This window comes from Dasypus novemcinctus, chromosome 4, assembly GCF_030445035.2.
Source record: "Dasypus novemcinctus isolate mDasNov1 chromosome 4, mDasNov1.1.hap2, whole genome shotgun sequence".
NCBI lineage: Eukaryota > Metazoa > Chordata > Mammalia > Cingulata > Dasypodidae > Dasypus > Dasypus novemcinctus.
In genome coordinates this window covers 163,562,965-163,586,295 of record NC_080676.1, presented here as the reverse complement: position 1 = coordinate 163,586,295, position 23,331 = coordinate 163,562,965, and the positions used below count along the sequence as shown (strand labels likewise).

Here is a 23,331-nt window from a genome sequence, read left to right as displayed (position 1 = left end):
TTCATGTGAAATATGAGTATGGGCAATATGGCATATAAAGACTGTTTTTCTTTGAAACTGAACAAATGTATGTTAATGTTACAAGATGTTAATATCAGGCAAAAATACAACCAAAGCAAAATATGGACAGTAGTGTTTAGTAGTGTATTTATAATCTTCCACTAAGGGTAAAAAAAAAAAAAAAAAAAAAGAAAGGAAATACACTACATGGAAGAAACTAGGTGAAAGGTGTTACAAATTGTTTGACTCCATCTACACAAAACATAAATACAAATACATTAGAAATATGGAAACAGAATAGCAGCTATGTTCATCAGGGGAAGCATAGAGAATATTAAGGGGTAGAGCTTTTTTGTCTTTTTTATAATTATTATTGGGATAATCAAAATGCTTTAATAATGATTGAAGTGATCAATGCACAACTATGTGATTATACCAAATACCACTGATTATACACTTTGGATGGATTATATGCTTTATTAATATTTATCAATAAAATTGATTAAAAAAGAAAATAGATAATAGATAGCTAGATAGATAACAGATAGTTGATAGATACATAAATAGAATGATATAACAAAAGTAGCAAAATGTTATAAGTTGGTAATTCTGGTGCATTAGTCAGTCAAAGGGGTGCTGATGCAAAGTACCAGAAATCTGTTGGCTTTTATAAAGGGTATTTATTTGAGGTAAAAGCTTACAGTTACAAGAGTTCAACTCAAGATTTCTTCCTTAGCAAACTCTGTTGCCACGTGTCGAAGCAAGATGGCAGGCAATGGCTCTCAGGGTTCAGCCTGCCTCTCTCTTTCAAGGTTCCATGGGCCCAGTCTCTTTCCATCTCAGCTGTAAGCTAGAAGGCTCATTTCTTTCCGGCCTCAGCTGCTCTGGTCTCTTCACAAGGTCAGCTGTAAGCTACCAAGGTCATCTCCCTTCCTGGGGCTGCAGGATCAAAGTTCACTCCTCTTCATGTCTGTGGAGCTCTCTGTTCCTCCATGTATTTCTTCTTCTGTGTTCTCCTTGAGTGAGCGTCCACTTACACAGCCCATTCAGGGAATCAAGCGTGCATGCCCTAAGGATGTGGTTGAATCAAAGCCCTAATCGTAACATAATCAAAGACATCTCATCTGAATCTAAAACAATCAAAGGGGATCGTTGCAGAGAGGAAAAGACCAGTTTACAAACATGACCTGTATCTCTTTTTTTTGGAATTCATAAATAATATCAAACTGCCATATAGGTATCTGGGGATATACTGGAGTTCTTTTTTATTGTTTTTTATTATTTTTGCAACTGTACTGTAAGTTTGAAATTATTCCAAAATAAGAAGTTAAAAAAAGAAACAAAGCAAGGGACTGAGGGGACATATGGTAAACAGAGATGAGGGGAGGGTCCCAAGACCGTATCCTGGGAACATGAGCCTGTTGAGCCAGAAAAGGCAATGAGTAAACCAGACAACCAAAGAGGCAGGAGGAATGCCTGGAATGTGGGATGAATGAAGCCAAGCAAGTGCTTCTGAGAGAATGTCCACCTAGATCGAAGAATGAGCATCGAAGGACTCTATTCCAAACAAAGCAGGCAAGGGGACTTCCAGAACACAGGCATACTTGCCCAGACAAGACACTGATTTCGATCTCACAGCAAGTCAAAGCTGAAGTCCTTGCAGTGGCCCACGGGCCCTGCCTAACCCCTGCCTGTCACCTCCTCATGCTCCCTCCCCTCCTCTCTCTCTCCTTGAAGTCTTTGCTAAAAAATCACTTTCTTGATGAGCTCTATCCTGACCACCCCACTTCAAAGTGAAATCCCCCTGCTACCCCCGCCTCTGCTGACAGCACCCAGCACCCTCTGGTATTGTTTATTCATTTGCATTTACGATCTCTTGTCTCTCTCACGCCACATGGCCCCTTAATCAATCCCAGACTTGAGACAGTTTACAGATCCAAAGCCCCTCCTGTGAAGGGAAGGCCAGGTCCCCTGGGGGAAGACCCTGCCACACTGCCCAAGTTCACACTGTTAATCTTCCAGCCTTCCCCAAAATGAACTACAGCCTTTTACTGGGGTAACTATGCACTGGGGAGAAGGAAACAATCAAATATTTAGGAGGTTATTAGACATTGGCTTGGAAGTGACATTAATTCCAGGATATCAAAACATCACAGTGGCCCACCAGTCAGCGTAGGGACTTACGGAGGTCAGGTGACGGATGGAGTTTTAGCTCAGGTCCATCTCACAGTAAGTCCAGTGGGTCTTTGGATCCATTCTGTGGCTATTGCCCCAGTTCTGGAAAGATAATTGGAATAGACATACTCGCCAACTGGCCGAATGCCCACATTGGTTCCCTGAGTGTGTGCTATTATGGTAGGAAAGGCCAAGTGGAAGCCACTAGAACTGCCTCTCGTAAACCAAAATGCAGAGATCAGTGCCACCATCAAGGATTTGAAGGATACAGGGGTGGTGATTCCCACCATATCCCCATTCAACTCTCTTTGACCTGGGCAGAAAATGGATGGATCTTGGAGGATGACAGTGGATTATCATAAATTTAACCAGGTGGTAACTCCAAATACAGGTGCTGTCCCAGATGTGATAACATTGAGCAAATAAACACATCTGGTACCTGGAAAGCTGCTACTCATCTGGCAAGTGCTTTTTCTGAATTGCCATTAGCAAGGAAATAGTTTGCTTTCTGTTGGCAAGCATGGAAATGCACCTTTACTGTCCTGCCAAAGGGGTGTATCAACTCTCCAGCCATATGCCACAATATTGTCCACAGGGGGCCTTGATCATCTCTCCCTTGCACAAAACATCACACTGGTCCATTATATTGATATCGTGTTGATTGGACCTAGCAAGGAAGATGTAGAAATTACTCTAGGCTTATTGGTACAGCATTTGCAGGTCAATGGGTAGGAGATAAATCCAACAAAATTTCAGGATCCTTCCACCTTAATGAAATTCCCAGGTATCCAATGGTGTGGGGCATGTTGAGATATACCTTCTAAGGTGAAGGATAAGTTGTTGCATCTGGCCCCTCCTACAACCAAAAAAAAGGGCACATTGCCTAGTTGGCTCTTTGGATTTTGGAGACAACATATTCGTTCTTTGGGTGTGCTATTCTGACCCACTTACAAGTAACTTAAAAGCTGCTGGTTTTGGGTGGGGACTGGAACAAAAGAGGTTGTACAACAGGTCCAGGCTGCTGTGCAAGCTGCTTTGCCACAAGGGCCATATGACTGAGCAGATCCAATGACGCTGGAAGTGTCTGGGGCAAATAGAGATGCTGTCCAGGGCCTTTGGCAGACCTGCATAGCAGAATCACATGCAGACCCTTGGGATTTTGGAACTAAGCCCAGCCGCCCTCTGCAGATGATTCTCCTTTGGAGAAACCACGTTTGGCCTGCTACTGGGCCTTGAGCAGGCCCTGAAGGCCCAAGGAAGTTACATGAGGAAGTCACCCAAACGCCCATGGTCCCCATTACCTCCTCTTTCCCAGTCCACAGTATGGTCTCTTAGGGAGCTCCTTACAATCTGTTGACTGAGGAAGAGAAAACTCGGGCCTGGTTTACAGATGGCTCTGCACGGTATGCAGGTAGCACCCAAAAGTGGACAGCTGCAGCACTGCAGCCCCTTTCTGGGACATCCCTGAAGGACAGTGGTGAGGGCAAATCCTCACAGTGGGTGGAACTTTGAGCAGAGCACCGGTTGTTCATTTTGCTTGGAAGGAGAAATGGTTGAAGGTGCATTTGTACACTGATTCATGGGCTGTCGCAAATGGTGTGGCTGGATGAGCAGGGACCTGAAAGGAACATGATTGAAAAACTGGTGACAAAGAGGTCTGGGAGAGAGGTATGTGGAGAGACCTTTCTGAGTGGACAGAAAACATGAGGATATTTGTGTTCCCATGTGAATGCTCAGCAGAGGAAGATTTTTTTTTCTGAAAGATTCATTTTATTTATTTCTCTCCCCTCCCCACCCCCATTGTCTGCTTTCTGTGTCCACTCTCTGCATGTTTTTCTGTGTCCACTTGCACCCTCGGTGGCACTGGGAAACTGTGCCTCTTTTTCGTTGAGTCATCTTGCTGCATCAGCTTTCCACGTGTGCGGCGCCACTCCTGGGCGGGCTGAGCTTTTTTCATGCGGGGCAGCTCTTGCCTGTGGGGCTCCCCCACATGGAGGCGCCCCCACGTGGCACGGCACTCCTTGCGTGCGGCAGCCCTGTGTATGGGCCAGCTCTCCACATGGGTCAAGAGACCCTGGGTCTTAGCCTCAACAGACTCCAGCACCTACAATCTGATTTATTGGACTTACCACACTCAGCTAAGATGGAGGTGAAGAAGGACAACCACCACACCATGGAGCCTAGAGTGATTACAACTGAAAATGGGAGGATTGCATCCAGCATCCAGGTGGAATCTGAGCCTCCTCTTGACATAAAGGTGCAATGGACACAACCAATCCAGTGTCCACATAGAAGAGGTGGCATTGGATTGGGAAAAGTGGACATAATGGACAAAGGGTATGGGGAAAGGCAGGAAGAGATGAGAGGTGGAGGCGTCTTCGGGACATGGAGCTGCCCTGGATGGTGCTTCAGAGGTAATCACCGGACATTGTAAATCCTCACAGGGCCTACATGATGGAATAGAGGAGAGTATGGGCCATGATGTGAACCAATGTATATGAGGTGCAGAGGTGCCCAAAGATGTACTTACCAAATCCAATGGATGTGTCATGATGATGGGAACGAGTGTTGTTGGGGGGGGGAGAGGGGGGGTGGGGGGGTGGGGTTGAATGGGACCTCACATATATATTTTTAATGTAATATTATTACAAATTCAATAAAAAATAAAAAAATTAAAAAAAAAAAAAAAAAAAAAAAAAAAGAGACCCTGGGTCTTGAACACTGGACCTCCCATATGGTAGGCACTCTATCCGTTGAGCCATGTCCACTTCCCAAGATTTTAATTCAAATAGATGTTAATAATCAGTTGGCCTCTTTCCCCAGTCACTTTGGGCATTGCCCAAAGTATCTTTGGTGGGTAGGGATGGAGATTATACATGGCTCAGCAACATGGCTTCCACTCACCAAGGCTGGCCTGGCTAAAGTCACTGCTGAGTGGCCAATCTGCCAGAAGCAGAGACCAATACTCAGTCTCCAATATGGCATAATTTCTCAGGGTGATCAGCCTGCTACCTGGTGACAGGTTTATATTGGACAAGTTGATTACACTGCCATCATGGAAGGGGCAATGTTTTATTCTAACTGAAATAGACACATACTCTGGATACGGGTTTGCCTTCCCTGCATGCAATGCTTCTTCCAAAACTACCATTTATGGACTTAAGCAATACCTCATCCACCATCACGGTACTCCACACAGCATTGCTTCTGATCAAGGAACCCATTTCACAGCAAATGATGAGTGAGAATGGGCACATGCTCATGGAATTCACTGGTTTTACCATGTGCCCCTTCATCCTAAAGCAGCAAGATGGACAGAATGGTGGACTGGCCTTTTGAAGACTCCATTACAGTGCCAACTGGGTGGCAATACCTTGCGAGGGCTGGGGCAATGTTCTCCAGGAGGCTGTGTATGCTCTAAATCAATGTCCACTCTCTGGAGCTGTTTCTCCCATAGCCAGGATTCATAGGTTCAGGAGTCAAGGGGTAGAAATGAGAGTGGCACTACTTACTTTTATTCCCAGTGATGCACTAGGAAAATTTTTGCTTCTTGTCCCTGCAACCTGAAGCTCTGCAGGCCTACAGTTCTTAGTTCCAAAAGGAGGAGTGCTTCCACCAGCAGACACTACACAGATTCCATTGATCTGGAAGTTAAGACTGTCACCTGGCCATTGTGAGCTCCTCATGGACTGCTGCTTAAAGAGGTTCCAGAGCTCGCAAGGTCCCATGGTCATGACGTTGAGGAACGGGCCTTGAGCCCAGGACTGGCAGTCCCCAACACCACGCTCTCAACATCACCTATTCTGCTTCCCGGCGCCCACCTTTATTTATTAAAAAAAGGGAAAGAAACCACCCACCTTATTTATTTTTGTGGTTGTGTTGCAGCCAGACTAGCCGTGTCCAGCAAAATTGCTATAGCTACCAGCTCATGTTTTTCATTCGCTGTGACTAATGGCTCTTTCTTTGTGTAAGAAAATTCTCTGGGCCAGAGTAGGAAACAGGCTTTACTGGAGGAAAACCTGCCAGGCCGTACTCTCAGGTAACAGAGGAGCACGCCGGTTTACAGACTGTGGGGAGTTTTATGGGAGGGGGGGGGTAGGCTTAGCTGTGTGGCCTGATAGGGTTCTTGCCAAGCGGGCGCATGCAGAAGCAGAAGAGGGCGGTTATCATGCAGAAGCAGAAGTTTCGGTTACTCCAGGGGAGGTTTTTTACCGCCTCGTGTTATCGGCTGCCACCCAGGCAGCTGGCTAGGCGGGCCGGGGCATGTGGGGGAAAGGGGAGGGGGCAGGGTGAGAGTTACACATATCCGGGCTGTTGGTGTAATAAGTTGGTGAAAATGAACAAGGTAGAGTAGAGAATGACTTCACTTGGAGTGAAGTCTTGGAAACTACCTTGTAGATGAAGGTCTCTGAGGCAGGAGGCCAAATCTGGGATTGTGAAATTTTGGGGTTGCCACCAGGGTAGGGTTTCAACGGTGCACGAACAAAAGTAAAAAAATCAGGCTAATAGGTGGTGTTTTTCTGCTAGGGTGAGGGTATGGGCACGTAGGGTGCGGGCGCTTAGGAGATCCCCTTGGGGTAGATTGGGGTGGCTGCTTCCTGCTGACATCCCTGCCTAGAGTGGGATCTCCTGTGGTTCTTGTTGGGTGAGGGGTTTATAAGGGTGTAGAAGTAGTTGACTGAAGGTTACTCTGGAGATTTCTTGTATTCGCCCTTGGAGGAATTTTATGAAGCAGGGGCTAGGAGGAAGAGAAGACAAATTAGTACAATAGGGCCCAATATCGGGGCTAGCCAGGTTGCTAGTGGAGAGGTAAGCCAGTTGGTCGTTGAGCTGGTGCCTTGCTTTTTCCTATATAGCTCTTCCTTTAGCTTGTTTAAGGTTATAGCATTTTGTTCTACGACTCCTGACTCGTTAATATAATAGCAACATTCTTCGTGTAAGAAGAGACAGATGCCTCCTTTTTCAGCAGTGAGTAAGTCAATGGCTCTGCGGTTTTGGAGGGTGACTTGGGCTAAGGAGGTGAGTTGGTGTTGGAGGGAGGCTAGGGATTCTGCTGTCGATTCTGTGGCTATTTGTAGTTGTGTTTCGAAATTTTGTGAGGTGATTATATTGTGTCCAAGGCACCGCCGGCTGTGGCTGCAGCAGCTACAGATGTCGAGAGGCTGACTCCTACTAGGATGGGAAGGGAGGCAGCTCTTTTGGAGTAGCGGGAGGGTAGTAGCCAGGCTAGTTCTGATTCCCTGTATAGTGTGAGCTGTGGAACTATGGCAACTATGAGGCATGGTCCTGATGTGGTGGAGTTGGGACAGGACGTAAGGGTGCCGTTGCACCAGAAGTAATGTCCGGTGGGGGGGGGCATTATTTGGTAGCGTTTGGTTTGTTGAACACGTGGTCTCGGGGTTGCTGTGACTGGTAAGGAAGCAAGTGAGACTTGAGGGTTCTATGTTCCAGAGGGGAGTGCTGGAGAGGGGGTTTGGACAGCTACTGCAGGTCTGGTTGTGGGAGGTGGGGAGGTGGGAAGTGGAGAGGTCGAGGGGAATGGCGGCTAGTAGGGGGCGGTTAAGGGCTGCGCATAGGCAGCAGTGCGCCGCGTGAGGCCAGATGCGGGATTTGTTGAGGAAGGGTAGAGTACGTTGGAGGACGTGGATCCAGGAGGTGGGGTCGGCAATGGTGGTGTGTTGTGTTTCGGCGTGCTGTTTCAGGGTTTGTGTTAGGTTGTGTTCCGCCTGCTGTGCGTGGTTAGGAGTTCAGGTAAGGCTGGTGTTGATCAGGGTGTACTGGCGGTATATTTCTATGGATCCTGTAGGGTAAGAGGACCACCCACCGGGGTACAGTTTACCTTGGATTCCTGTGACCCACTGCTGGCTCCAGGGGTCTCGGATGTGGACGTGGAACTTGCCTTTCTCGATGTAGAAGAGACCCTTTGTTTGCGCTTCGTTGTACCCGTCATGAATGTTGCAGGACCAATACGGGCACCCCCCATATATTTCGTCATAGTTAGACTGTGTGCAGTAGTCTTGGGTCTGGTCGTGAGGAAAGCAGGCGTACGGCCTGGAGCCGTGTTTTATTGACTCGGGTGATATTCGAATAATGATGTCTGAGGAGCATCCCGTTAAGGGGCAGTGTGCGGTACCGATGTTTTGGGATATTACCTTGTAGGAGGTGCTTATGGTTTCTTTTACTGTGAATCGCCAGACACGGGTGTCGCCGGTGGTGGGGTGGAGGACGCTCACCATCAGCGACGTTGCGAGGAGGAGAGGAATTTGGCGAGGCATGGTGCTGAGAGAGAATGCAGAGTTATTTACTCGGGTACTTTAGGAAGCTTGGTAATGGTTAGTTTCAGAGGCCCGGTGGGGGTGGCTTTGCACTGTGTTTCCCTTGGGTTATGATAGGTTTTTATTCGGGATAGGTGTATCCAGTGGGTATCTCCTTCCAGTTTGACTGCGGTGGGGGTGCTTAGGGTGATGGTATGAGGGCTGTCCACTTTGGTGGTAAGGGAGGGGCGTTCAGGACCCGCTTGTATACCGGTCTCCGGGAAGGACTGAGAGGTGAGGTTTTGTAGTGGGGAAGGGCTGGGGGAGGAGTTTATCGGCCTGTGCATGGAGGTTAACTCGAATGCGGGCTAGGCGGGATAGTGGGAGGTGAAGGGATCGGGGTGGGTTGTGTGGTGGGCTGTGTTTATGACGAATGGTCGCCCATACATGAGCTCAAAAGGGCTTAGATTAAGAGGTTTTTTGGCATGGCTTGGAGTCTTGTAAGGGCTGTGGCCAAGGGAGGTATAATTCCAGAAGGAGTTCGGTTAGTTGAGATTTTAGGGTGTGGTGTGTTTTTTTTACTTTTCCTGAGGATTGGGGTCGGTAAGGGATATGTGGGTGCCATTTTATGTTTAGGATTTTAGATATGGATTGTGTAATGCGAGAGATGAAGGCTGGCCTATTATCAGATTGTAGGGAGGTGGGTAGTCCAAATCGAGGAATGATGTGTTCAGTTAAGGCTGAGACAACGGTGTTGGCAGTTTCACATTTAGTTGGGAATGCCTCAACCCAGCCTGGAAAGGTGTCCACTAGGGTTAACACGTATCAGTATTGTTGGTGTTTTGGCACGTGGGTAAAATCTATTTGCCAGTCTTCACCTGGAAGGCACCCACGGACTTGGTGGGCAGGGAGAGATTTTGGGTAGATTCCTCGCTGGGGTGTGCAGGGGGCACAAATGGGGCAGAAGAATGTGATGTTTTTTAGGATTTGGGAGAGCCTGGGGCTGTCGAGAAAGGTGGAGATGTATATGTATAGTGGCCGGTATCCTACGTGAAAGGTGTTATGCATTTTGGATAGAATTGTTTGTAGTAGGGCCTGTGGGACTTGGTACTTTCCGTTTTTGAGGTACCAGCCGCATTGTTGTGGTAGATTGTGGTGTTGGAGTTGTTCTGCTTGTGAGTATTGAGGTTGGAATGTGGTGAGGATAAGAATGGAGGGAATTAAGGTGGAGGGTTGTGCAGCTACTCGTTTGGCAACTTGGTCAGCCAGGTTGTTACCTACGGAGGGGGGTGAGGAATTGCTTTGGTGTCCTTTGCAATGGAGGACTGCAACCTTTTGGGGTAGAAAAGCTGCGTTGAGAAGGCTTTTTGCAAGTTCGTGGTTTTGGAGGGGGTCTCCTTTAGTTGTGAGGAGTCCGCGCTCTCGCCAGATGGCTGCTGCCGAGCGTAGCATGTGACAGCAGTATTTGGAGTCGGTATAGATGTTTACGGTCTTACCGGTGGAGAGGACGAGGGCACGGGTGAGGGCTATGAGCTCAGCTTGTCGGGAGGTGGTTTTTGGTGGGAGAGCTTGAGCTTCAAGGACATGATATGTGTTTGTGATGATGGCACATCCGGCCTGAGGGGTGGGCAGGAATTGTGTGAGATCAGGCTCGAGTAAGGGGGAGGCAGTGAGGTGGGGGAAAGGTGAAGAAAAGTGGGTGAGGGTTTCAATGCAATTGTGGATTGGTGGTTCTGTGTTAGTGGGGAGAAGGGTTGAGGGGTTTAGGTGAGCAGGGTTTAAAGGAGAAGCTGGGGTTTTCGATGAAGATTGCTTGTATTGTTTGCAAGTGAGATGGGAGATATGAGGGAGGGCTCGGTGTGTGAGGAGGTCCTGGAGGTTGTGGGAGGTGCAGATAGTAACTTTCTGTCCAAGGGAGATTTTTTTACTTTCTAGGGCTGGTAGGGCTGCTGCGGCCAGGGCGCGAAGGCAAAGCGGCCATCCCTTACAGTTTGTATCTAATTGTTTTGAAAGGTATGCTACGGGAGCGAAGGAGGGCCCCTTTTGATGCCCAAGGATTCCTAGGGTGCACCCCTGCTTTTCTGTGATGTGTAGGGTAAAGGGCGTGGTGAGATCTGGGAGGTGCAGTGCAGGAGCTTGGAGCAAAGCTTGCTCTAATAGGTGGAAGGGTTTGGAGATGGGGTGGTGGGGGTTGAGGGGCTCACTTGGGTTTCCTCGGGAGACTTCAAAGAGGGGTTTAGCTAGAAGGCTATAATTAGGGATCCATGATCGTAAGAACCCGGTGAATCCTAAGAGAGAGAGTAGTTCAGGCTTGTTGGAGAGTAAAGATTTTCTATCTGTGGTTATAGCTTTACGACCAGGGGAGAGCTGGAAGCCTAGATGCATGAGGGAGGTTTGGGAGAGTTGAACTTTGGAAGGGGAGGCTTGGTAGCCTTTGCCGGCTAAGAAATTTAGTAGGTTAACAGTAGTTTTGTGAGAGTCAGGGAGGGAGGAGCTACAGAGGAGGAGATCATCTACATATTGGAGGATTTGGGTGGTGGATTGTGGGAAGGAAAGCAGGTCAGTTACCAGTGCTTGTCCAAAGAAGTGTGGGCTGTCACGGAAGCTTTGTGGGAGGACTGTCCATGTTAGCTGTTGGGAACGGAAAGTGTCTGGTCTGTCCAGGTGAAAGCGAATAGGTTTTGGCAGTCTGGGTGTAAGGGAAGGGTAAAGAAGGCATCCTTTAGATCGAGAACGGTGAAGTGAGTGGTACTGGCAGGTATGGTAGAGAGTATTGTGTAGGGGTTGGGGAGTATGGGGGTGACGGGTAGGACTGTGGAGTTGATGGCACGGAGGTCCTGGACTAATCGGTCGGGGCCGTTGGGTTTTACTACGGGTAGGATGGGGGTGTTGTAGGGTGAGCTGGCAGGGATTAGCAGGTTGGCTTGGAGGAATTTGGTGATAAGGGGTTTGAGTCCTAGGAGGTGTTTTTGTGAAATTGGGTATTGGGGAACGTTTGGGAAGGTAGAAGGGTTTTGTAAGGAGATTTTAACGGGGGGGGGGGGGGGGGGGTGGTGTGCGGCGATTGACGGGTGGAGCGTGTCCCATACTTTGGGATTGACGATGTGGGGAGGGATTGGGTATGTCTGTGGGGCGGGGGCGCGGGCTGCTCAGGAGTAGCACGAGGTTTACACCTAATTTTGGAAAAGCCACTTTAGGGGGTATAAGGTTTAAGTGAACTGTGGTGTGGAATTTAGTGAGTATGTCTCTGCCTAGGGGGGCGGGTGGGCAGTGGGAATGACCATGAATTGATGTGTGAATGGCACTTCTTCTAGGATGCAATTTAGGGGTGGTGTAATAAGGGGTTTTGTGGGAAGGCCCAAAACTCCAGTGATAGTTACACCAGAGGGAGTCAGGGGTCCAGAGAATTTGGGAAGGATAGAGTAGGTAGCCCTGGTATCGAGGAGGAAGGAGATGGTCTTACCTGCTACCTGTAGCTTTACCCTAGGCTCACCCGAGGAAACGATGACCAGGCTTGGTGTGCCAGGGCGTCCTCAGTCCTCTGTGGCCAGACCTAAGAAATCGGTGACACTTTGTAGGGGAGGAGGAGTAGGCGTGGGGGTAGAGGGCCCCGACACTTGAGAGTGACTGGGACAGTCTATTCCCCCGGGACCATTTTGTTTGCAGTGGGGGCATGGCCCTCTTGGGGGCTGTGGGTTTGGGCACTGTTTTGCCCAGTGACGAGGTCAGTGGCACCGGTAACACGGTCCTCGCGGAGACTTGGTGTTGAGCCCGTTGCCTTTTTGGTCAGGTTTGTGGGTGGCCTGTAGGGCTCGGGCTAGCGTGAAGTACTCCTGTTCTTTCCTCTTTTGTCTTTCTTCTTTAGCTGCTGCTTCTCGGTTGTGGTATACTTTGAAAGCTAGGTTTAAAAGGTCCTTTTGGGGTATTTCTGGCCCTTGGTCTAGTTTTTTAGTTTTCGTCTGATGTCTGGGGCTGATTGTGAGATGAAATGTGGGTGAAGAAGTGTCTGTCCTGCTGGGTTGGTGGGGTCTAGGCGAGTGTAGTTTTGAAATGCTTGGGAGAGTCTGTCTAGGAATTCCCCTGGATTTTCGGTTGGTTTCTGAATGATTTCTTTCATTTTGTCATAATTGACTGCTTTGTCGGCCACTTTAGTGAGAGCTTGAATTAGGTATGGGATGAATGGGTCTCGGGTATCCCTGTGTGCATGTCCGGGTTGGTAGGCCCCCGTGGGATTGTCGGAGGAACCGCTTGCCTGCCTGTAGGCAAACGCGGGCTGTCGGTATGTGCTTCTTCGGCTATCTCCTGAGCAGCTGCCCACACCCCATCCCGGTCCGGGACGGAGAGAGAGGAGGAAGGACGGTGCGGAGGTCCTGCCATGTGAGGTCGTAAGGTTGGGTGAGGTGTTCAAAGTCTTTTATGTATGCATCTGGGTCGGATGGAAAGGAGCCTAGGCGTTTTTCTTAAATTGGAGAGGGAGAAGGGTACAGCAACTCTAACAACGCCCTCTGGTCCAGCTACTTCACGGAGTGGAAATATTCCAGAGGTGGGAAGCTGGGGGTGCCGAGGTCGTAAGTGTGGGGGAGAAGGTGGGGAAGGGGGAGAAGGCAGAGAGGAGGGGCTGGAATGGGGGGGTTGGGAGGAGGAGGAGGTTGAGGATGGTGAGAGCGCAGGGGGCGGTGGGAGAGCAGGGGCTGCTGTGGTCTTGAGGGTCATGTGTGTCTTTGGGATTGTCGTCTGGTGTTGGCGCTCGGGCTAGGAGGACTTGGGAGGTGGAGCACGAGGAGCAGAGGGCGCGCCGGGAGCGGAGGAAGGAGAAAGCCTGGACGTAAGGTATTTCACCCCATTTTGCGGATCAGAGACAAAAGCTGTCTAGGTCTCTTAAGATGTTGGCATCAAAGGTGCTGTTTTCTGGCCATTGACAGTTGTTATCAAGTTTGTGTTGTGGCCAAATATTATTGCAGTAAGTGAGGAGTTTTTTGGGTTTAATTTCTGAGAGGCCCAATTTTGTTAAATTCTTTAGGAGACATCCGAGGGGGGTTCAGGGATCGATCCGTGACCCTGCGGCTCCCATAGTGCCGATGAGCTCAAGCCCCGAGCGTCCTCGGAGTTGAAGCTACCAGGGAAAGTAGACCCCTCCTGGAGGGCTGAGAGGGGAGAGGTCGGGGGTCGTCCCCGCCACTACACTCTGCCCGAGGTAGTGAGTGGGATGGAAGACCAGGCGCCTAGATTTCGGGTTAGAGGCTAGTGCAGCCAGGATGTGGCTGACCGGGCGACCATCCGCAGCGACAGAGCAGGCAAGGGAACGGATCAGTCCAGAACAGCCACCGGAGGAGAGACCGGCCACGAGAGGTGGACAATACCTTACCTCGAATTTCCGGAATGTCAGGTGTGGAGGGAGACCGGGGCCGGCCAATCAACCCGTTAGGGGATCGTCCAGGCACCCAGCTCCCAGGTTTCAGCACCAGAATGTAAGAAAATTCTCTGGGCCAGAGTCGGATCAGGCTTTACTGGAGGAAAACCTGCCAGGCAGTACTCTCAGGTAACAAGAGGAGCGTGCTGGTTTACAGACTGCAGGGAGTTTTATGGGGTAGGGGGGTAGGCTTAGCTGTGTGGCCTGATAGGGTTCTTGCCAAGCGGGGGTATGCAGAAGCAGAAGTTTCAGTTACTCCGGGGGAGGGTTTTTACCGCCCCTTTTTATCAGCTGCCAGGCAGGCAGCTGGCTAGGCGGGCCGGGGTGTGTGGGGGAAAGGCAGGGGGCAGGATGAGAGTTATACACGTTGTTCATCTTTCTTCATTTCAGATTAAACCATGGTTTCTCAGTCACCAAGTGGAGCGTCCTCATTTATAGTACAATTAATATCAATACTCGGACTTGAAGGCATTTGAGTTTCAATCAACATTCTTCACAAGCTTTCATCTTTGCTCCGTGATTTTTCAATAATATAGTTGCTGATGAATCACTGCTTTATTTTTTGCTTTTTTTCTATTTACAAATATGTACACATTTGGTCACATTTGAAACAGTATCTGAGTAACACTGTTCTGCAGCATGCTACCCCTGCCAAAACAGTTGGTGTTTTTCACTAGGGCTTAATTGTCTTGATTGCCACTACCGAAACCCAGGATAGGCCATTCACTTTAGCAGCCAGAAGGGACAGTGACAGCAGTGATGGCCCCTGCTTGCAGTATAGGGAGGAGTTTTTAGTTGTAATACAGGATTCTGGTCAGCTAACTTCAAGCACCAGGAAAAAGAAGACAGGACTTGATTTTGGAATAATTAGTACAGTGCTGATAATAGAGTGGTAATAGTATCATGATGACAATGCCATCATTGTCAAATAAGCACTCCACTCCATTGAGTGCAAGGGATGAACTAAACCTGGAAGGGAAATCAGATTTTCACCCTAACCTATCATCTATCCCATCATCTCTTTTATTTTCTGAATTCAATTGATTTTCAGACATCAAAATTCTTGGAAATATTTCCAAGCATTATTTGAAAATTCTAAACTTACTATTGTCAACAAGTAAAATGAATTAAATATACAGACTGTGTAAAACCTCAGATGCATCATTGTCATTCTTTACCACTGGCATTACCAACTAATAACTTTCAAAGTGTTGAAACATTCAAAAGAATTTGCCTCCCTCAGGGAGAAATAAAGCAGAAAAAGAACATGGAGGGCATCTATTTTTAGAAGCAGTGATTTCACAGATATCAGAAAACCAGTGAACCAAATCAATTGTCACATTTAAAGCAGGGGAAAGGCTGCTCTCTATTAGAGAAAACAGATTAAATCATTTGGCCCAGTGTGTAAGCAAACTTCAAGAAAAAGTTCTATAATGTTTTATGAAAACTTATCAAAATTAAAATCAATGTTTGAATACAAATTTGGGTGAAAATATTTATTAAGATGTTTAAATGTGTCAAACAGAAATAAAACATGCCAAGTGGTAAAATGAACCTTACGATGATTAAGTAAATACTTTTAAATCAAACTTAAATGCACGTTCCTATTTCTTTTTTCAATAAGGCGAGTCCTATCCTGGACCAGAGTCAACAGGGCTGACTCCCACTTAAAGGGAAGGTGTAAAAATCTAAAGGCTCCAAGAGAAACAGAACAGAACAAAGCAGTCTTTTTAAAATCACTTTAGGGCCAGATCGCTTCATTCCGGGCACAGCACCTCGCAAGCTTGACGTCCCACTTGACCAAGCGTGCTCAGCTGTTTTGAAGTGCTGTGATAAAGAAACAAGCCCACTTCCCTTTTATAAACACAATATATAAGCTGCTCTCTGGAAAGGACCCCGCAGGTTACTGCCCATTGCTTTTGGTGAGCTCATGCTTTGACTCCGTCTGATGTCTCACGCTATAAATCCCAGAATAGCGACTCTCAGCTCCCCCAAGCCAGTCCAGGAGTCAGCACATCCGCTATCAAGGGCAAAGCTGGAGCCCCTTTGGACATTGTATGGGGAGAGGGGGTGACTCACTTGTATTGGCAATACAATGCAATACAATTCAATACAATTCACTTGTATTGGCAGTCTAGTTCCCTGGAGAGAGGGCACGACTATCTAGTATTCATCTTTACAATCTCAAAGCCTGGGACCATGACAAGCAATAAATACTCAATAAAACTGAAGGCAGGGAGGGAGAGCCGGGAGGGAAGGCAAGAGAGAGGCTCATCTCACTAGTCAACCAATGCACTGATCAAACGTAGGCTTCGGAGTGTGAATCCTGCTGCCTGCAGCTTATTCCCACCTGCACACACCTTTCAAAGCAGCTTGATTTACTTGAAAGGCCATGGACTTGGTGGTCAGACTTGGTCCCAGCCCCAACTCCTCCCCTTCCCAGCCTCCATGAGCGTCACAATTTGGTGTGTAAAATGGGAAGTGTTATTCCTAAAGAGCAGGATGGCTGGTGGACAGTACTGCAGTTGAGGACTTACAGCAGACACCTGTGAAAGAAGAGCTGTCCCTCCCCCCACCCCGCCCCAAGCCCACCTCAGGGAGGTGGGTTCATTACCAAAGGCATCCCACGGCGCAGGTCTCCACGGAGGGGTATCCTTCACCTCCTTTCAGCAACTTCTGAACTAACACATAAATTCCATCTCAATCCGTTTTTTTATTGTGCACTCAGTTTACCATCGAATGGCCACAACTACCACTGTTGTTTCCTATAACACGATCCTGCTTAAGGCAAGAGGTTCTCTAAAAACCAGGGTACAGGCGTGGATGCGATCAAATGACCAACAGTGGCACTTGTTGGCTAAACTGGAGGACTCAGAGGTGTTTGGGGTCTTTACGGTGATAAGAACAAGGACAGGGGTCGTGGCAATGAAAGAGGAAGTGCAAAGAGAAGGCCCTCCAGAGAGAGGTAAGCAGGCCAGCAGACTAATGCTTTTGGCTAGGGAAGTACTTTAGTGCCTCTTTTCTTTTATGTTTAAATGGCAAAGCCTCTTGTGAGAATCCAGTGGAATCAACACTTGACTCCACCGTAGCTGTTTTTATTTGTGAATCCAAAATGAAAGATCATGTTTGAAAACTAATCTCTTCCTCTGGTGTGATACCCTTTGATTGTGTGAAATTCAGTTGAGGGACCTCTGATTACATGTTAGGATTGCTGTAGGGCTTTTTATTGGACTATGTCAGTGAGGCATGACTCAGGTTGAGTCCCACGCCCTTGTTGGGTCTGATGAAAATGGACACTCAGACACAGGAGGACTCTGCCATTTTTGATCCTGCCATGTGACACGACTCAAATAGCTGAGGCCCTGGGAAAGATGAGCCGTTTCCTTGACAGCTCACAGCTGAGCTTGGGAGGAGAGCAGATCAGTGTAGACGGATACAGGAGACCCTGGAAGAAACAAGTCCTGTGCCAGGAGGGAGAGGACCACAGGATCGCTTGAGCCCCAAGTCCCAAGCCCCAAGAGGCTGGGCCCACAGAGCTCAAGAGGGAAGGGGAAGCCCAGAGGGGAAGGAGAAACCTGGCAGAGATCAGTGGTCATCTTGCTTCACACGTGACCACACACTGGGATCAACATACTGATTCTGGTGACAAAGCATCTCTGATGGTGCCTTGGTTTGGACTTTTCATGGCCTTGGAATTGTGTAAACTTTTACCCCTGTATTAGTCAGCCAAAGGGGTGCTGATGCAAAATACCACAAATGGGTTGGTTTTTACAAAGGGTATTTATTTGGGGTAGGAGCTTACAGATACCAGGCCATAAAGCCTAAGTTACTTCCCCCACCAAAGTCTATTTTCACGTTGGAGCAAGATGGCTGCTGACGTCTGTGAGGGTCCAGGCTTCCTGGGCTCCTCAGGGCTCAGCATCTCTGTTTTCTCCACAAGGTCAGCTGTAGACTAGCAGTGAATGGCTCTGTCTCTCTCTCTGGGGGTCCAGCTTAAGACCAGCATCAACCTCCAACATGAAAACTCCAACATGAACAGCCCCAACCGGGTCCTTTGCCATGCCTTTTACCTACGAATCCCCACCCAGCAAGGGGCGGGTACTCAACGCCCTATTGGCACAAGAGGCTTACTTGATTAAGTAATCAAGTAAACCTCTGCATCCAATATAATCTCATAAGCCCACAGGAAAAGACAGTTTACAAACATAATCCAATATTTCTTTTTGGAATTTATCAATAATATCAAGCTGCAGCAACCCCCAAATAAATCCCCTTTATAAAAGCCAGGAGATTTCCGGTACTTTGCATCGGCAGCCCTTTGGCAAACTAAAATACCACCCAACTTCAACCATGCCCCAGTGGCCTATCACTCCAGTTCTGGGCCTAAATTAAGCCTTGGACGTGGCATTGTAATGAAGGAGGTCGTCATAACTCCTAACAGAAGTCTGGTGCACCACCGTCCTCACTTTCCCGTTTTCTCCCTCTCTCTCCTTTGTGCAGCACCTCGATTACTTCCTTCCTCCTCCTGGCTATCCCTCCTCTTTGTCCTGTAGCGTATACTTTCCTAAGCCCTTCCCCCACTCCCGACATGTATACAGGAAGACTGTCCTCACTGTAGCAGGCTGAATAATTGCCCCAAGAGCTCAGGCCCTCATCCCTAGAACCTGCAATATAACCTTATTTGGAAAAAGGGCCTTGGCAGACAAAATTAAAGATCTTGAGATGCGGAGAATATCCTGGCAGGGCCCTGAAGAAAGAGGTAGAGGGAGATCTGACCGTGTGTCCATGGAGGCAGAGATAGGCATGGCGGGGCCACAGCCAAGGAGCGCCAGCAGCCACCAGAAGCTGGCAAAGCCGGGAACGGACTCTCGCCTCGAGCCTTTGAAGGGCGCACGGCCAGGCCAATACCTTGCCTTTGGCCTAGTGGTACCGACGGCAGACTCCTGGTCTCCAGAACTGCAAAAGAATACATTTCTAATGCTTTAAGCCACTGGGTTGGCCCGAAATAGTTTACAGCAACTGTAGGAAATTAATATCTAAACCAAACCCAAATTTTTAAAGGGACAACCATGCAATCCACAGGTTGGACAAATCTGGACATCCAGATGTATGCTCAAAATGAAAAGGAGGGTTAAGAGACTCACAGTTGATTAAAACCTCAGATGGCCAAACACATAGAAGTGCATGTTTTAAAACCCATGTAGAATAAAAGACAAAAACAAAAACAAAGAAAAAAACCACAAGATAAACATTTTTTTTAATTTAAAAAAATTTTTTAAATGAAGTAAAACGCATATAGACCTTCCTCCCCTAACTTATCAAAGGGCTGTATTTGGGATGTGTGCTTGGTACAAGATATGCCAACAAACCAATTATGGTCTTACTAAAATCCCATATTTCAACAGAGTTTCTGAGGGAAAACTCTAGTTGTCAGGAGCAGATGGCCCTGGGCACAGCCCTCACAAGAGGCCCCAAGTTCTGGAAATATAAACGTTAAAAGATACCGTCTTTGCAACAAAGGAGCACACAGACTGGTGGAGAATCTGGCCTGCGAGCAGCTAGTAATATGGGCCACAGGTGTCACAGCAGAGAAACCCAAGTGCGGGGGAAGAAGGCCGAGCTCCAGCTCTGGAGAGAGAAATCAGACTCGCTGAGCAGATGGAGGAAGCAAAGCACCTCCCAGGAAGTACGAGGTGCCCGAGGGTGGGGACAAAGGCCATGAGGTAGTCGAGATCTGGACACCTCGGCACCGCTTTGTAGACCATGCTCAGCACCAAGGCTGCAGCCAACTGGGAGCCACAGGAACGTTTTCAGCAGAAGAGCAATTTGGTCAGATCTGCATTTGGAAAGAAAACTTTGACTGAAAACTGAATGGATTAGGATGGGAAGAAAGTAAAACTGAAGCAGAAAGCTGGCTGGGTAGCTACAGTGATTGGCCAGAGAAGCTGGAGGCCAGACACAACAGGCATAGGGTTGGTGAGGAGAGATTCAAGTGGCATTTGAGAGGTAGACTGTCAAGCCTTAGTGAATGCAGAAATTGAGAGAGACAAGAATATGAAATAGCCACCAAGTCTCTGGCTGGGATAATAGGGCAGGGGCAGCTCCACTCATCAAGTAGGGCAGGGATAGAGAAGGAAGAGCAGGTTAAAGGGAAAATAAAAAGCTGACAGGAAGTTCAGCTGTGAGCTTGGTGAATGCATAGTTGTGGTTATCCAGGTGGTGATGTCTAACATAAAGTTGGCTATAAAAATGAGGTAGATTTGTAATATAAATCTATATGGGGAAGTAAATGTGGCTCTAGTGATAAGGCCTCGGTCAACCATATAGGAGGACCCGGGTTCGATCCCTGGGGCCTCCTGATGAAAAAGAAGAAGAGAAAGCATAACTGCGGTGAGCCAGTGCCCATGTGGCAAGCTGAGTGTCCACACAGTGAGCCCAGTGTCTGTGCGGCGAGCCAAGTACCCACACTGGTGCATGCATGGTGAGCCAAGTGCCCACGTGGTGAGCCAAGTGCCCGCGTGGTGAGCCAAGTGCCCGCGCAGTGAGCTGAGTGCCTGTGCAAGCACCCACGGGGCGAGCCAAGTGTCTGTGCAAGGACCCACGCGAGTGCCCGCGTAGTGAGCCGAGTGCCTGCGCAGCAAGCCGAGTGGCCGCATGGTGAGCCAGTGCCTGCACAAGTGAGTCACGCAGCAAGATGATGATGCAACAAAAGAGAGATGAAGGGGAGAGTCAAGCTGAAGCGCAGCAAACCAAGAACTGAGGTGGTACAATTGACAGGGAACCTCTCTCCACATCAGAGGTCCCCAGGATCGAATCCCAGTGAATCCTAGAGGAGAAAGACAAGAAGACCAAAAAAAAAAGAACTGATACAGAAGATCACATAGCAAATGGACACAGACAGCAAAAAAACAGCATGGGGGAGGAGGGGATCCTTATTTTTAAAAAATCTATATGTACATGGAACTAAAGATCCTGTTAGGGATGTATCAGAGTATGAAAAATACTCAGTAAAATACGTAGCACTCCTACTATGGGCTAGGCACTGTGTTAGGCATTGGACAGGTGGAGGTGAACAATCAGCCTGTTGGGAAGATGAGAGGCATATGCAATAGCATATTCACAAGAAGAATTAACAAAATGTACCCAAGGTACTAGGGGAGCAAGGAGGCAGAGCGCCAAATCTAGAATGAGGCTGGGGAGTTGAGTCAGGTGGGAGGGGAATCCTGAGGAAGGAACGTAGGAGTGTAGATCAGCAATAATACAAAATTATCAAGGTACAAGAATGTGGGTCATGATGGGGGGGGCGGGATGGGGGTAACAGCTCAGGGAGAGGGGACAACACATGTGAAGGCCAAGAGGCAGAGTATACGACTTGTTTAGAGAAGGTGCATGTGTCTGTGTGGGGGAAAGGGAGGAAAGGGAGTTGGAGGGGGGCCAGGACATGAGGCTCTTGTAGGACAGACAGCTCGAGGAGCGTGGACTTTATCTGAAGAGCAATGGAGAGCCATGATACATTTTGCTTTTTACCAAGATCACTATGGGAGCAACGGGAGAGTGGATTTAAAAACCTGGGGCTGGGAGAGCAGTTAGAAGCTTTTGGAAAGGGTGGAGAGAAGCGGCTACATTATCAGAGAAGCACATAGGCTGTAGCAGGGACAGAATTTGGTGACAGCTGAATACTGGAGACAAACGAGGAGCTGAAGATGGTGGCCAGGTTACTGGCTCAGGCAATGGGGCGAATGTCCTAGGAATGGATGAGGCTGCCCAGGGGGAGAGGAAAAAGACAGCCAAGGTCAGAACTCTCCAGAAACCTCCAAGTGTGAGGATGGGCAGGAGCAGAGGAGCCAGCCCAGGAGGCTGAGAACGAGCAGTCAAATAAGAGGGAGAAAATCCAGGGGAATGGAGGAATTGGTAAGTGTCCCAAGAGCCGTCAACTGGCAGGTTTCTGCTGGGCTTGGCAGGTCAGTTTTGGTGGCCCCAGATGGCAGGGCTTCAAGTGGAAAACAGTCTCTTAAGGAAGCTTGAAAATATAGAGGAGGTAGCTAGAAAGGGACACAAGGTTAAGGGGTATTGCTTTTGGTCCATGGTATAATAAACTGAGAACCAAGAAACTCGGCTTCTAGCTGTCTCTGGCTAAATGGCTCAGTGTGGGTCTCCTTACCTCTGAGGTGGGGATAACAAGCTGTGCTCACCCAGCCAATCCCAGGCCCTTTGAAAGGCTGATAATTACTGCTGCCTCCTGCCTTCTTTTGCTTTACCACCATTCATTTCAAACTACACATGATCACTAAAGATTTCAAACAACTGTAGAAGGAAAATTGAAGGTGGAAGATTCTCCACTTAAAATGAGGAATCCTCTTAAAATTAGCAAAACTAAATGGCAACTGAGCTATTCACCCTGGAACAAGTAAAAGCTTTTAATTTTTACCAACCTAATGCAACATAATTTCTTCCACATACATAATTTCATAAATTACTTTACCTAGGGTCATATGCATAAATCCGACTTTCAAAAATTAATTTGAAAACTCACATATATTTGAAAAGTATTAGCACAGACTTAAAATTCAGGAGTTTAAGTGTGTTCTAGAATGATCACTTTAGAAGTCAATCTCCTCCCCCCTCCGATCTGTTCTAGGCTTGGGGGAACACACTACGATGTTCTATCTGCTTATCTAAGATAGAGAACCCTCTCCTAAGGGTCCGTGTTTACCGTTTGGCATCTCCATTACACTAATTTTCTGGTTTTGGTTGAAAATGGGAGTTTTCTAATTAATGGGGGAGTTGTAATATTCAAACAGGAAAACTAACAAGTTTACAAATGGGAATTAAGATTACCGAAAACAAGTGAACTCAACGACTACTAAAAGAGTGAAGATTTGTCTGTGACAGCGTGGGTTGCAAGTCCATGTCGCGTGAAGTTGATCACAGGATCAGACATCCAAATGTGCTGGAGCACAGTGACCCCGCAAGCCCTGACTTGTTTACTAGGATTCCTTAGCCGGCCGTCCTCGGTGACCCGGGCATCTTAGGCAGGAGGAAATGGGAACTCCTCAAGACCACTTCTCGGCAATCCCCGTATCCTGGGTGCTTCCCACGCAGCCCGAGCTTCCCCGCGCTCCAGGCGGGCCCCGAACCGACGACGGTCCGCAGACAACGGCCGAGCGCCTGCGGCCCCGGGAAGGCGTGCGCCCCCGTGTCGCCTGATCCCCAGGTCCTCCCGCCCGGGCTCCCGCGCCCGTTGTGCCACCAGAAGGAACCCCCACACGAGGCTGCGGTCTCCGACCCCGCGGCCGCACGCAGCGCCGGGAGCGAGCACCTTCTCACGGCGGCGGGGTCCCGGCCTCTCCCGGAGCCGCTCCCCGCGCCGCGTTCGGGCCGGCCCTCGGCGACAACCTTCCTCCCGCCTGAGGCCCGCGGCCGACGCGGGCGCCGGGCGGGGGACAGGCGGCGGCAGGGAGGCGGCCCTCGGACGCGCTCCTCCGCGCCCCT

General features: G+C 48.6%; 2 long non-coding RNA genes across 4 annotated transcripts; one reads left to right on the top strand and one right to left on the bottom strand.

Moving 5' to 3' along the window:
- Nucleotides 1-466: 466 nt before the first annotated feature.
- Nucleotides 467-23,294, bottom strand: LOC101433479 (uncharacterized). 3 transcript variants are annotated; one of them, XR_011648734.1, is made up of 5 exons: nt 22,678-23,287; nt 13,795-18,795; nt 11,893-11,982; nt 2,185-8,454; nt 467-1,069 (listed from the first exon to the last, which is right to left on the bottom strand). It is a non-coding gene; the product is annotated as an uncharacterized lncRNA (long non-coding RNA). The 3 variants fall into 3 exon arrangements; XR_011648733.1 differs by having other exon boundaries at nt 467-3,299; nt 3,477-8,454; nt 22,678-23,285; XR_009185655.2 differs by lacking the exon at nt 467-1,069 and having other exon boundaries at nt 5,974-8,454; nt 22,678-23,294.
- Nucleotides 11,982-14,391, top strand: LOC111766023 (uncharacterized). Its single transcript, XR_009185658.2, has 3 exons — nt 11,982-12,972; nt 13,186-13,968; nt 14,230-14,391. It is a non-coding gene; the product is annotated as an uncharacterized lncRNA (long non-coding RNA).
- Nucleotides 23,295-23,331: the final 37 nt, after the last annotated feature.